A 15,701-nucleotide genomic window follows, 5' to 3' on the forward strand; every position below is an offset into this window, starting at 1 on the left:
AAAGAAAAAAAGAAAAAAAAATAAAGTTTCTCATAGAAATGCATCTGGGGCAACTCCAGCCCGCACCTTTCTCAGCAGAGGAGGTAGGTGGGAACCGCGGCGGCGGTGGGCAGAAGAGCCCCTCCGCGCCCGCACAGCGCGGCGCCCGCTTTCCGCAGCGCCCGGGGGCGGCGGCACCCGCGCCCCAACTTTGCCCCGCGCAGACAATGGTGCCCGGCGGGCGCTGCGGGCCCGGCACCGGCCGCAGCGGCGCGGCCGCCGGGGGACGCGCGGCGGCGGCGGCGGGGCGGGCGGGGCGCGGCGGGCGCGGCGGGGGCGGTGCGCGGGCGCGGGGCGCGGCGGGGGCCGGCGGGGCCGGGGCCGCCCCCGCCCGCGCCAGTGGAGCCGCTCGGCGGATCATGTGCAGCGCGGCGCCGCTCGCATGCGGCGCGTGGTTTCACCTTCAGAGCGGCTCGGCGCGCCCTTCCCCGAACGCTGCCGCCGCCGGCCGCGCAGGAGGTGAGGGGCGGCGGGGCGGGGAATGGCCCGGGGGGCGGGGGGTCCTCGGGCTGTGCCCCTGGGGGGAAAAGAACCCGTCAACTTCGCGCCTCCCCCGGGGTACGGGGACTGTCCCCCGGTCATCGGAGCGGCTCCAAAATGGTAACTTTGCGCTGTTCCGCGAGGAGGAGGTCGGGTTTGCTGCAGTGGTGGTGCCGGGGGGTGGGGGAGCCCTGCGGGCTCCGGCAGCCTTTTGGCTTTGTACGCTCCGTCAGGGGCGTTGAGGGGGGGCGGACTGCGATATTAATCCATTAAGAGACAAAGAACAAATTGCCGCACTTTAAAGTAAAGAGCTTCGGCTGTGGAAGGTGGGTGATGGGTCGTCGAGCCGCGAGTAGCCACTTGGATTATTAGAGTGGGTTGTTGCCCCCGTTCTCCCCCCACCCCGCCAGTGCCGATCCAGCGAGTGCGGGCAGTGCCCGATGCGGGGCTGTGTCCGTGTGTGTCCCCTTGTTCGCCAGCCGCTCGCCGTTCCGTGGCGAGCCGGGCGCTGCGTGATCCCCGTTAGAGAAGTACACAGTTTATCAAAGGAAGTTGGGGGTGGGCGGGCAGAGAAAACAATTATTCACGTATAGACAGCGAGGAGGACTCGGAGGACAATGTCTCCGTAGCGATTATTTCCAGAAGAGGAAAAATAGCCCGTTTGATGCGGGTGGGGTGGGGGAGGGAGGCAGGGAGTTTAATGTACATGCTGAAAAAAAAAAGGGGGGGTCGAGAGGAGGGAAGGAAGGGGAGAGAGATAGAGAGGGAGGGAGAGAAAAGAAGAATAGAAATAATGCAGTTCCAGACATTTTGTGCTATAAAAGCTTTCCTCCTCCTCGTCCCTCCCTCCCTCCCCCCATTACTATCTTCGGTGATCATTAGCATAGCGCCGAGTCGCGATCCTAATGCGAATTAAGTACTTGGGCAAGTTGAGGAAAGTTTGGATGGGTAAACTTTGCTATGAGGGAAGAAGGTGGGGTGCTGGAACTGGCGGTACGTGTGGGGAGGCGTGTGGAGCATGACAGCCGCCCGTTGTTTTTCCCCTCAAACCAGCTAACCTCTGCAATTAACTGCTGGAGACAAACCCCGTGTTTTAAGCCGAAAAGTGTCGGTTTGGAATCAGCACCATTTATTAGGAGCGTTAATAAGCTCCCAGCAGCAGACAGGGATCTTCTGGGGAATGCGCATTGTGTGTGCCCACAGCTTATCCTTTACATTACCCCTATAGATACGGAGGCGCTCGGGCACTGGACGTGCGAATATAATTTTGCTCGGACTATTTTCGAAACATTAATTCTGTTCTTTATTTAATCCAGATGCAGGGTTCCCCTCCCCCCCCCCCATTCTCCCCATTTGCTGCCTTATTGTTGGTGTACATTTTCTGAAAAGGCGACTGGTGTAACCTGTGGAATTTGAAATGCAAATAAAAGCCTGTGGGAGTTGAGGCAGAACAAATCAGCATTTATAAAGTGAAAAAGATTTAATGTCTTTGAAACCACTGCGAGATTTTTTTTTTTTTTTTTTTAATAAGAACTCAATCGTGACGTCAAGTCGTTTGGGCAAGATTTTTTAATTTTTTTTTAAATGTCTGAAACGCGCGTTGCGAAGTGCTTACAGGAAAAACAGATTACAAGATTAACATCTGTTAACATGATCGTTTATCTCCAGCCAAAAATAGGTCAGTCCTTTCTTAAGGAAACACGATTGCCGGGCGCATGATTAAATAATGAAATTAGGCTGATGAGTTCATAAATTAGACGCTGTGTCGACGTGCGTTAGGATCCGACCTGTGACAAAAATATGTAATTCGCGGTCCGCCGGAGAGCGGTGCGGGGTCAAAGTCCCTTTTTGGGGAGAGGCGCAACTCTCTCGCCGCCTCCTCTTCCTCCTCCCATCGCCGGGCGCTCCCCGCCGCCCCCCGCTCGCACCCAGCGTCTCCCCGGCTGGGAGCCGAACTCTGCCGGCGAGCGGAGAAGTTTCCTCGGCGGGGAGGGACGCGGGGGTGCCGCGGTGCGGGGGGGTCGGGGAGCGGGGCCGGACGGACGCGGAGCCGAGCCCCCGCCCGCCGGCGGCCCCGCCTCGCCGGGGCGGCCCCAGCCCGCGGGCCCGCCCCCGCCGCCGCCCGGCCCGGCCCGGCTCCGCGCCGCTCGGCCCCGGGGTGTCGGGGCGCGGCGAGGTGGGGCAGGAGCCGCTGTGCCGCCGCCTTCCCGCGGCCTTCCTGCTACCCTGCCCTGCCCTGCCCTGCCCTGCCCTGCCCTGCCCTGCCCTGCCCTGAGCGCTCCCCGGCCCCGCCTCGTTAAAGCTGTCTCCTCGCCGTCCCTCCCCGCAGCGCTGCGGTCCGGCTCTTTTTTGGAAGTGGGTGCAAAAGCGCCTTGGTGGAAAAGCTGCTCGGGCCTGGCGTGGCCATCGATATTTTGATTTTTGTGCGGTTTACTTAATAATTTTTATTGTTTTGTTATTTCGAGGCGGGTTCGCCGGTTTCTGGAGGGTCTGTCCCCGAAGCTGGCGGTGCTCAGGGCCGCTCCTGGGCGGCCGGGAGAGGTCCCAGAGCCCGCCCGGCAAAGGGCCGTGCGCTTTGGCCCCGTGCCACGGACCTTATTTCATGCTTGCTGCACTAAATGAGTTAACAGCCAAAGGGTTTTTCATTAACTCGACTTGGCAACCGTGTCTTTCATTGGGTTCTCCCCCCACCACCCCCCGTAAAAAAACCCAAAAAGCGTAATTTTAAGCAAAAGTTGAGTGGCATAACACGGGTTGATTTTGAATTGGGAGGGGGAGTCTTTTTCAAAATCGTCTGTCACATTTTGCTTGCGCCCCCATCCCTGGGCATAGTGTGTGGGTGGGAAGATAGCCGAGAGTTTTATTTTGTGAGATGTGCTGTGTGTCCTGATTTTTGACCATCGCTTTCCAGCGGTGTTGTTTATGGCGCTGTGCGTGCTGGGCCAAGCGGGAGGATGCTGCCCTGTGGCGGGGCAGTGACCTTCAGCTGCCCCACGAGGGATACATGGATCATGGATACTGGGGACAGTGTGTACATGCTGGGGATCTGGGTGTTGCAGCAGGTGGATAGGAGCGTGCCTGCACAGATGCAGGGATGGGATGCATGGCAGCCAGATGTGTGCACCCGTAGGTCCTGCTGGGTATGTGTTGCATGGCAGAATGAAGCTGCCGTGGCTGTGGGAATGCCTCATTGGAGCAGGGGTGTGTGTGTGCTCCTGTCCCCGTGTTTGTGGCTGTGTCCCATGGGCAGGTGCGGGTAGTAGTGCATCTTGGGCTTCTCTAGTGAGGCCCAGTGTGCTTGCTCCCTAGGCTGGCTGCTGCCAGTGGGCTGGAAATTACTGCATTGTAAGAGGTGTTGGCTTTTTTGGGCAGGAGCAGTGCCAGGAAGGGGTGTTGATGATGGGAGCAAAAGTTTCATCTCGGCAGGGAGCATGTTGGTAGTTTTGCTCCAGTAGTTTTGTCTGTGGCAGCTGGCCGGGATGAGTTGTTTCTCAGTGAACGTTGTTGCTTTGTTTCTCTGCCAAAGTGTCCTTCACTTCTGTCAGAGCAAACCCACAATCAGCAGCCTGGCTGTCTGCTATCTGTGCACCCCAATTAGTCCCACCAGGGTGGGCACAATGGTTTTTGGAGCTTCCCCCCTGTTGAAACTGGAAGCTGAAGTTGCATAGGTGTAATTAGTATCAAGGTGCAGATATTCCAGGAGACATCTTCAGTTTCACAAGAGTAGCTGCCATGGCCATCTTGAGTGAGCTCTGTATAATAAAGTCATTTGCATGGGGCTCTGTGTTACTGGCACAAACACACCTTTACTAGCTCCTGATGTAAAGTGTTTTTTAGCTATCTCTAGAAATTCTTGCTTGGGGTTTGTTTTCAAGCCTTTAGTTCCTGCAAAACTGAGTAGTGTTGAAGTGACACCTAGTTAGTGATAAGTATTGTGGAGACTGTGTGAACAATAGGGCATTATAGCCCTCCCTCTAAACTGTTTGATTAATACGCAAAGATAATGCTCACTGGAAGGAAAGAAGAAATAAAGCATCAGTGAGAATAACATTGTCCTAAGGAATGATCTGAAACATGTTTGAAGAGAGGAGTGGTCTTTGTTAGCAGGACACCTATCTAAGCTCAGCACAACCTTTTAAACTCCTGTACCAGACAAATTATGTATTAGTCTCTCCATGAATGTGAACGACTATTTCTCTGTGCATGGTAGAAAAGAGTTTACATCACTAGGGTGAAGCCTACCTATTGTTACTTGCAAGTGGCCTCAGTAACTCTATCTGCCTAGAATGGAGCAACATTTTGTAGTTTTCCTGTGGCAGTGACTAATAGATTGACTTAAAAAATAGGTTAATTGTATGATTTTATAATTGGTCATAGTATCATGCTGTCACCAAGATTGAATAATAGCAATTAGCAGTACAGAAGTGTTTATTGAAGGGGTTGAAAATGATTGTGTCATTGTTCTGTATCTCTCCCTGTTGAATTTATCCTCATTTTAGCAAAGGAGGATGTTTATGTCTTAACATCTTACAGATCACCTTCAGAAGCTGGGCTGTTGCCTTCAGTTTACTTAAAAAATGCTAACCTTTAAAATGCACCCTGCTGTGGGGGCTTAAACCAGAAATGGTGTAGTCAGCAACTCTTGAGAACTTTGAGCAGTCTGCTTATTTGGATTTTTTTGTTAAGGTCTTTGTGTGCAGGTGACTTCAACAGTTACTTTTACTTACCTATAGCTATTACCTTATATAGTTAGTTATAATTACCAATAATTATTATCTGTCTATAGTTACCTGTTATCTAGTAATATAGTTATATATGTAGTTATCTATAGTTACCTATCTATAGTTCTCTTGATCAAGATCTAATGAGTTTTATGCTTAGGTCCCATCTAATGAAGGGTATCTATATTAATGTCTAATATCTATATATATCTATATCTATATATATCTATATCTATATCTATAGATATAGATATTTATATATATGTAGTATGATCCAAAACCTGTCGGCTTTGAAAGGCTTAACTTGCATGAAGACTTCAGTTAGTGCCAAGAACTTCCAGGACTTTTCTGGGATTACATGCAGCATGCAAAATGATCCATGCATTAAGCTTTCATTGACACCAGTGATGAAGTCTGTATATGTGTACTTAAACTGGAAATTTGGGTTTTGTATAGTGTTTCTTAAAGTCATCAAAATAGAAAGCTGAAATGCAAAGTGATTGCATTTTGCAGGAAGCAACTTGTCCAAGCTTGCAAATTTCACAAGAAAAGTGCCTGTTTAAGTTTTTGAGACACAAGTATGAATTTGTAGGTACATACCTTTTGAGACTGAATGGGCACTGGATTTCTGCACAGAAAGGAGAAATGGACTTACTATTGTTTTTCGCCACCATGTGATGTTCTTTAGTTGGATAAGAGCATGTGCAACCCTCCTAAAAATTGACTAGTTGTTTGAGAAACCACTGCTGCCCCGTAATAAGCACGCTTTCCACTGCCATTGACTAATGGGAGTTGCATAAGGGTGATTCTGGCTGGAGATACAGTTTCTATGTGCATATCTGAAATCCTTAACTATATTGGCAGTTAATCAGCTAAAACTTGTTGTGGTCATTTTTTTTCCTCTAGCCATAAACTTAATCCAGGTACCTAATCACAGTTTGGCAAAAAAAGCAGGAAAAACCCTCACATTTATTTGATTAGAATCTGCAATATAAATATTTGAAACTTGGAGCAACATTGCTTTTTCAAAGCAGACATCTTAAATGCTGCAAATATTTATACACTTCAGTGCTAGGATAAAGCTGTTCTGACTCAGACACTGAAGGCAAAATTCTGTTTTTCAGTTACCCACTGTAATTGCACAGAAACTTGGTACAATACTTGGGAGTTAGAACGGCTTAATAGATAGCAGTGTTTCTTGGTTGTCACTTCTATGTTAAAAGTAAATGAAACTTCCTTTCCTTTTCCAGCAGGAACGACTCTAGTAAATATTATCTTGGTGATCCTGCATTAGAACTTGTGAGTGGATTATGGTCCAGGTAGTTAACACTGCTACGGCTTTCATTAGGATGATGACTTCATTACAGATGTTTACTTTCATTACCTAACTGTTAGTCAGCAAATGTTTGGTCTCCTGATCTGCTGAACCTGCTTTGCCATTTGAAGCTAGCGAGCTCTTTTTTTTTTTTTTTTTTTTTTTTTTTTTTTTTTTTTTTTTTTTTTTGGTGTGATAGTTACTCAACTCTGGTTGTTCATTTTTTTATATTGTTTACATCTTGGTTATCTGCGGAGGCCCATCAGTGTTGTTACACTCTTGGAGTTAGCAGTTTTTCCTTGCATTCCTGCACCTGCATTATGGCAGCAGCGCTTTTGCAGAAGAAGGCAGGGCATTAAACGTGTGTTCCAGGATTAAATTGGTGTGTGGATGGACAGAACTTGCATCTCATAAGTTGCTACCGAACTATTTATTGCCTAATACAGGTCTCATAACAGTAGCACACATCTGCTGTAAGATGAGTTGTTTGTTTACCACTGCCAAGTTGTGAGCTAGCGCTGCACATAGTGTCCATGGCAGGGACACTGGGACAGCGGCTGCTGAAGACTCTGGTCTATAGACTGTTTCAGGTCATGGAAGAACAGAGGCTCTTTTCTGTGGATTCAAGACTGCTTCCCTTCTGAGGACTACTTAAAATGAATTTTTGCTAACCTTTCATTTAATTGATTGCTTATGGAAAAGAATTAAATTTTTATCAGCAGGATATTGTGTCGCTTAATACTTGTTCAACAAAATCCACATTTCATTATGGGCTGTTGCAGAAGCTATAGGCCTGGCATTGCTGTTGTGCCGTTGTGGTAAGCCCAAGGTAACTTTAGTAGGGTGACTGAATTTACAGCACTGGATGTGGAGATGAATTTAGCACACAGCACTTAGCTCCTAATTAAAGCTTATAGTATTACATCCGTAATCAGGGCACTCTTAGAATCGCTAAGAAATTACTTTTTCCTTTGTGTGTTCTTCTCCCTTTTCTTTCTTGCCATCTCACTGTGTGATGTTGGGTGCTTGCTTCTTCATGTTTGGGCTGTCATATTTATGTCCCAAAGGAAATACTTTCCAGCAGTGTACTTCAAATTGCAAAGTAGAAGAATTTTGTGGCTCCCTGAATCTTTAAGGCTGGTTTCTAAAATGATCTAGCTTTTAATCTTCTTTTCAAAGTAAAATAAAAACTACAAAGCATATGTAATTAGAATTTGTAGCTATTTTTAGACTCTTGACATGTTTCATTTATAATATAATGATTAAAAAAATAGCACAGATGCTAGATAGACAATTTTCAAATCAACAGCATCCACTTCAGCTACCCTGTGTGTATTTCATACGTGTTTCCTTTGGTTGTTTTCTTTTTTTTTGCTGTTCTTTTTTGGCTGGGAGTGCATGGAAACTGCATGTCTCAGTACATGCTGGGGGATGCAGAGAAAACGAGAGCTGTGTCTGTCGGGCAGGTCCTGTTGTGAGTGTTTGCTGGATCGTATGTCAGTGAGTTTGAACGTACTGCACACACACACACACACACACACGCACACACGCTTTGCTTTTCCGGCAGGTATAATAAAGGAAGAACGGTGAGTTGGCTTGTTCACTATTTTTACACTGCATAGAAGTGCTTGTGTTGGCTTATTACGGGGATAAAGCTGACTGAATAGTAATTTTTCCTTGTCTTTTTTAAAAAGATGGTGAGCAGGGAAGTGGTGTTAGTTTTCAGTAAAGAAGGAGGGAGAGAAGCTGGTGGAAATTGAGGTGTTCTTGTCACAATTGTAGCCTGATTTTAAAATGGTCACGTTTACTTATTTAAAAATAGAATTGGGAATGAAATTAGCCATGTTCTTTGTTTTTAAAAGGGTAACGTGTGTGCACTCACCATATGGTAGCATTTAACCCATATTGTATGAGCTGACAACAAGTCACATTTATTCTCTGATTTATTTCAGTGTTTCAGAATGTTCTTTTTCTGAAATCTAGTACAATAAAAGATGCATTTAGGATTGTGCAATGTAATTGTCTGTAGCTGTTTTGCCTCATTGTTACAATGATACCAGGTTCATGAGTAAGCAATATTTTCCCCTTCTGAAATAATTTCCTTACGAAATAGTCGTTCTCTGAATGTTGAAATGGTTTGCGGAGAGAGTTATGAACAATAGCCAGTGACACGGTGTGTTGTAAAGGATTGCGGGGCGAGGTGTTACTGGCTGAAACTAGAGCTGCTCCTTTGATGGTAGAGTATGTGCTTGTAAAGTCTTTCTCTCCCCCCCTCGCCCACCAGTCTTTGCACAGAGGTTGTTTAGTTGTCTATTTTAATGGATGCATTCCGGCTTCCTTTGTGATAGACTGTGAGGCACCTGTATTGGTGAGCTGGCACAGTATTGGCAGCCACGAGTATGATAAAACTATGAATCAGGCGACTTAAGGACTGACTTAAACTATGCAATTAGGGAAATAAGATATCTTATTTTCCCTTTGGATTTAGATTTCCCTGGGAGTTGTTTTTTTAGGCTTTCTTTCCCCTGTGCCATCCTATCTGTGCACATCTTTGGGGTTTCGGGAGATGAGGCTCCACTGCGAAGTCCCAAAGTGTGCAGTAAATAGGAGTTAGCCCCATACGGTGCGTTGCGTGGGAACTTTCAAAAGTCGTTGGCACTCCTCACTGAGGTACCAGTTGCTCACCATCTGTCTCTTGAAGTAATTTCTTTTAACCTTGGGACTCTAAAATATTTCAACAAGGTTGTTCATGTGTTTGTGTGAAGTGTCTATAAGTGTACGGAAAGACTGCTAAGCTTCTAATTTCAATGTGGTGTTTGAATAGTAATGTATACTAATTAGGAATGGCTGACGTTGTAATTTATAGAAGTTGAAAGGAGCATTAAACACCACCCTTCCAACACTAAATACAGCTTTCCCTCCTGTGAGTAGCTGCTTACGTGAAACCAAGGGTCTGCCTTCCAGATTGTTGTGCTAGCACATTGATACATCCTTGGATAAACTACCAGGCTCGTGTATTATCACATCAGTCCCTTTGCAGCATCCTGTGTGTAACTGTACCTTTAGCTGATTAACACGGTGCTTTCTTGGCTCTGTGAATGCTTGTTTTAAGACCTTTTTTTAAAGGAGTGTTTTCGTCACTAAAGAGAAAAGCTGTATGAAATCTATAAATACCTACTTTAATTGGATTTGCTCTGTTTGTCTCTTTTTTTCCTTTCCCTCCAGATAAATTTTACCTCAGTAATGAATGTTGTGATCTTCAATGAATAATTTATATTGACATTAATAATGATAGTTGGAGAATATTTTAATGCCAGTTTGAGAAAACATGACAATTTATGTTGGTAACCTTGGTCCCATTAAATTAGAACAGATTTTAGTAGAGAACTGTGACTATCAGTGGTATGATGAAATAACCCACTTCTTTTCATTGTGGCAAGCATATTGGAGAGTTCTTCTTATCATGAGCGGTACATACCAGGTGTCAAGTGACATGCCAGACACACAGCTTTGCTTCTGAATGACTCTTTCCAATTAGAAAGTAATGGCTTTAACAGGATCAACCGAGTAATCGGAGTCTGTCAGTTCTCCAGTGCCAGGAGGTGTATATTTGCAAATGTTATTTATTTATCTGCTTTTTAATGAGTTGCAAAATTGTTGGTAACCTTGAGTAAATTTGGGGGGTGGTGGAAGTACTATGTGGAAATTGCAGGATTAATGGTTTAGTTGGGATTAAAAATAGTCTCAGCAAATTACCCTGTTGATACTGAAGCCAGAATCTGTTAATGGGGTTACAAGCAGATTGGTTTATCGGTCATTTATTTTCTAGGTTGATTAGGGATTATAGGTTGCCATCACAAAAGTAAGCACTGCAAAAAGCGAGGATTGCTAATATTTCTCTTCAAAGTTTCATGCACTTAGAAGGAGGGTGTCTGGAGCTCAAAAGGGGTTTCTAGATTGTGGGCAGCTTTCCCCTCAGATTTTTATATTCTCAGGAGCCTGTCTAAGGAGCCTGGGTATTGTAAAGAGGTGGTTTGTCTTGTTAGAAGTCTGAGAAATGGTAGAAAACAGTAATCTGTGAAATTAATTCAAGCCGCTAAGAAAATTTTAAATGCCTGCTGTTGTGTCTCCTGTTTCAGTGCAGGAGACTGAACTGCCACCTTTTTATTGCACATATGGCCCTGAGCTAGGGGTAGAGTTGCAAACCAGGGCATTCTCTCTTGATTCCTTGTGAAAAGATGACACCCATGATGGAACCCTTTAGATATTACTCTTACCTTCTGCTATCTAGTTCAGGAGCTGCTGTGGCTTTCACACTCTGTGCTACCTTGTCCTGATGTACAGCTTGAGATAACATAGTGACATTTATTTGGCTTTTCAATTCTTGCTAAGTCAAACACAGTGAAATAGCAGGTGAGCATTTCTGCAGCTTTTTAGCTAGATGTGAAGTACTGAACAAGATTGGTGGAGAGACCTGTAATTGTTTTTGTGTCCTTGGCTCTGACAGAAGATAAGGGAGAGAACAAGAAGTTCAGGAAGAGAAATGCTGACTTGGTTGGTTTGAGGAGTGGAAGATACAAACTTAAAAGGAATCCTCTGGAGACTGGCTGATCTGGCAGGCTGGCAAAAGGGATGGAAATGGGGACCTTGTAATGTAAGTGATCAAGAAAATTCCTTACTCTTCTAGAGACTAGGTCTTCTTATGTCCTTGCAAAAAGCTTGCCCAAGCTTCCTGCAGGTTCTAGGATATCCAAGGATCAAGACTTGTATCAGCAGACTGGAGAGGAAGACAGATAGTTACCTGCTTAATGTGGCTCTTCAGTGAGTTTTGTGCTCCTGGAGGATGGGAGAGTCAGTGTAATGGACTTGGTGAAGGGTGAGCAGCCCAGGGCAGTGACTGGGTCAAGAAATTTGAGTTTTGGTTCAGGTCTTTTCTCCTGCATTCAGTTTGCACAGCAGCACAGGTTACAGTGGAGTGTGTAGCGAGCGTAAAGCTGTCCTGCTGGCTCAGTGGGATTGGGAATGCTGCTCTCTGAGTTTGCACTTCCTCTGAACAGGAAAACCTCATTGCTTGGCACAGTGTCTGTCATCTGTGATCCCTGTGGAAGAAGAGCACTATCTCTTAAATGAAACTCTCTTCAACATGTAAGAAAAAGGACAAGATGATGAGAGTTGAGAGTCTGTCAGCTAAGAAGATGCTAGACATGAGACAGATTTTTGTTTTCTTAAACACCCAGTTTATTCTGCTTTATTCATTGTATTTTACACTTTGAAGAAGATAACAGTATTTGAAGGGCTAAAATCTCAGTTTCTCATTCTAATATGCAAAATGAAGTTTTGAACTTGAATCTCTGTTTAAAACAAAAATATCTATGTAGGTATAGCAACATGTGAATGTAGGAAAGTAATTTTGCATACAAATAATAAAAATGCTCTTCGCATGGTCCTCCCTATTTTCCTCCCATGCTGTTATAGTCTAATGGATTTTACCTCGAATAACTCAATTCTTGTGGAATCTTACAGCAGCATTGTGAAGCTTATTGAAGACCAGGTGACCAGAATTACTCCTTGTGTAATTCCACCCACAAGTGAGGTAATTACACCTTGTGTTGGGGATAGCGGAGCTATGCCAGTATGAACTGTTCACGTGTAAAGATCTCTCAGCTGTTTCACTTTTGGCATCAGTGTCGCTCTCTTTGCTCAGAAGTGATGAAGGGCTGGTGCAAGCACAGCAAAAGCTGGAGAAGAAGAAAACAGGGCGTGATGAGCTGAACACAGCCTTAGAGGAGAAAAGACTGTAGCAAGATCACACAGAAATAAGGAGGAGTAAACAGGTGTTTGGAGGAGCTGTGGGTGTCCGGGAAGATGGTTAAAGGTGGAGAACTATTTTCCCCTGTACCTAGGAGCACTCAGTTTCTGTAGGTGGGTGTCTCTTTCATCAGAAATCATGATGGCAGGAATCCGTAGTTATCTGTGTTAAGGTAATAGAAGAGTCATTGCGCTTTGGTGATGCTTTTTTTAATGAATGGTGAGGCTGAGTTGGTGGCCAGAGCTCCCCTGGTCATCATGTCCCTGTACAGTGTTGCTGAATGTATGTCACTGTCTTGGATGCATTAATGGGGTCTGACTGAGATTTGTTTAATTTCCTGCCACACTGATCTGCTGGATGGTCTCTGCCACCAGAATGAGATGGGGTGTGTGCAGAGCTGTGTAGGAGCAGGATATGGGAGATGCCATGTGTTTCCTCTGGTGCCTGGCATGTGCAGTCCTGCTTCATGACAAGGAGCCTGGATGAAATTAGAGTGGTAGTGGTTATGGAGAGGAGATGTTAAACAGAAGATGAGGAGGTTGGCCGAGCACATGTGTTTGTATGTGTGTGGGGTAGCTGAATTTTTCTTCTGTGTGGTTTCTTGAAGGTACTTAAGGCTTGGTTCTGCTGCACAGATCACCTTTTATTGTAGACTTCCTCCCCTGTCTCTCGTCCCCCAGGCGTACTTTGCTCTGCAGTCCCTTTTTCCTGGCTGTTGCTGATTTCTGAGCTTGAGCTGGTGTCAGCACTCAAAACTTGAAGGTGGCAGAGGCTTGGGATGAGTGGGTGGATGTGGCATGCTGAGCATGAGAGTTTTTGGAGGAGGAATATGAAGTGGAGCAGGTTTGTGTTCAGAATGAAAACGGGAGTGATCCAGGTGTTGCAAGGGGCCCGTGAGAAGGATGAAGCTATGCTGAGAAACCAGGCTGTTGGCACAGAATGGTTGGGAGGATGTCAGGCACGAAGCGAACAGCCACCTTAGACTGATTAATTTTTAGCACTGGTAGCGAACTTCCTTAAGAAAGAAATTGCAGTTAATGAATAGAATTTGTTAGGACTAGCTGGGTTTGTGAAAGATGCATATCAGCAAAATCAGCCATGAAAAGAAAGAGCACCTGGGAAGTCTGTTGTTCATCCCCTGTCTTTTCTGTGAAAACTGTCATGAATCTGTCCTGAAAGCACATTTTCTAGACAGGACTTTTACTGCTGCAGCCTTAACTCTGATGACTTTTGCAAAGAACGTGCTGGGTATAATGTTTCTGCTCTCTTAAAAAGAGGTAGTAGCTTTATGTTTTTAGCATAATAAAGGAGATAAAATAAGGAGTTGCAACAGTTTCCTTTTCTAGGCTTCTGTAGCTCTGATCAGTTCCTTATGCTAACAATCATCCTCTACATCAAACCACAACATGATGGTCAGGTAAAGGTGCGTGGGAACACAGCAGGCATCTGTTTTTATCTGACACAAAGTCAGCGGTTTAGGCTTACAGAAGATTATCATTTATCAAGAGAGTATAATTATAAGCTGTTGTCATATGGTGGCACCCAGTAGCAATGATGATCTGTTGCTGCTGTTCTGGGATGTGTACAAACACACAGTAAGAATAAGTTCCAGGACTTGATTGTATCTCTTCTGTGTACGTGTGGTTGTATGAATCCATTAAGGGGTCATTAAAGTTCTCCAAAGCATATCTGCTGTCAAATTAAATGCTAATAAATGTCTGTTAATTATCACAGTTCTCTTCACAATAATAAGTTATTAGAATTGAATTTACTGTGCATTTTATGACAGTGGGGGGAAGCCAACTTTGGTGTTTCATCGTCATCTGGCATTTGAATGTGCATGCATAATACAAGGCAAAAATTTGGCCACAGTCTTCCTGGTACTGAAGGCTGCCTGTGTGGTGATGCTGTGGAAATGTCCTCTCCTCCAAATACAGCTGTTTTCTGTGCAGAAACCTGTCCTGATGCAGGCTTGCAAGAAAACAGCACCATGGGGCTCTGGTTCTGTATCACACCATGGCTGCCTGGAAATGTCAGTGCTAGCGTCCCTGGGTCATTCTAGAAATAAACCTATCTGAAAAATATGAGGATGGTTCATTAGCCCTCTCTCTTTGTGTCCATTACGGACGAGTAGTAGGGAAAAATCACATGAGAGATCAGTGACCAAGGAGGAAAAGGTTTAGCATGCCATTTATCATGGGTATAATCATGTAAGTATAGCTCTCTTCCCTGGGGAAAAGTACTTTGTATGGAATTCTCTTTGATTGCAAAGATACTTTTCTTTTTCAAACAGCAGCAGCAACTTTCTAGTTTTGGTAATTCAGCCTGCTAGTAAGGGCTGTGTGGCATAGTAAATATGCACAGATATGAATATTAGTTTTATGTATTTTCTGAGTAGTGCAATTGAAAGTGAAGTGGTGCCACATCCCATGGACACATAAATAGCATTGTAATTTCTTCTAGACAGTGGTCAGAAAATGATACATATTCATCACTTTAAAACATTGCATCAGCTTGACCCTAGAGGCTAAACCTTGCTCAGTTACTATGCATTTTGGTGGTGTTTTTCCAGTTACTTTGGCCATGTTAAATTTACATCAGCATACATTGGACTAGAGTTTGGCACTGGGTGTTCTGGACATGCGCTGTGGCACAGAAAGTGGAGCAGGATGACAGGGAACTGGGCTGGCAGAAGATGTGCTCATGGCATGTTTTGTGCCTCTTGAATACTTTATTTTAGCCCTGTATTCCCTGAGTCATGTTAATCCTGGTATCGGTAGGTGCTGCCTACGCCCAGGTTATTTCTACCTTGAGGTCATGGCATAGGGTCATTATCTCACTTTCTGACTGTGAGCCATACTGCCTTGTAGGTTGATGATGAATTCATGGCTTTTAGGGAGTCATGTCTGCTCCTGTGCATGTGCACATGCACACACCCCCCACTACAGAATAGCAGCTTCAAAGGCCTCGCTGGGTAATCTTCACTGACATCAGTGAGCACTTCTTACTCATCTGAGGAGCCTCGCTGACTTGAGAGGCACTTTCTCGTGAGTAGGAGCTTGCCAGTGTTAGCAGTGGTGGCCCAGCCTGGCCCCAGAGGGTGATGGTGTGACTCAGTTACCCTGAGTTTGGCATTGCCTGGGCAGGGGCACATACACACACATCAACAAAGAAAAAAAAAAAAAAAAAAAAGGAAAAGAAAAGGTGTTGGGTTGGTGTTAGCTGACCACAATTTGAAAAAACGAAAAAAGAAATTGTTTGTTTTATGTCTGTTGTTGATGCTGTTTAAAGTCAGAGAAACAGAATACCTGCAGCCCTTTAGGTACAAGTGCCTCCT

General features: G+C 45.2%; 1 protein-coding gene across 2 annotated transcripts in view; it reads left to right on the forward strand.

Annotated features, from left to right (window-relative positions):
• The first annotated feature begins 362 nt into the window (after positions 1-362).
• ZNF516 (zinc finger protein 516) overlaps positions 363-15,701 on the forward strand; it is a 96,717-nt gene continuing 81,378 nt past the window's right edge. Inside the window, exon 1 of one of the 2 annotated variants that reach the window (XM_079301870.1) lies at positions 363-498. The gene's annotated coding sequence lies outside the window, so the exon portion shown is untranslated. Of the gene's footprint in view, positions 499-522; positions 640-15,701 lie in introns of those variants that run through there. The other variant, XM_079301871.1, reaches the window with a different exon arrangement.

This window comes from Erithacus rubecula (assembly GCF_903797595.1).
Source record: "Erithacus rubecula genome assembly, chromosome: 3".
NCBI classification, from domain to species: Eukaryota; Metazoa; Chordata; class Aves; order Passeriformes; family Muscicapidae; genus Erithacus; species Erithacus rubecula.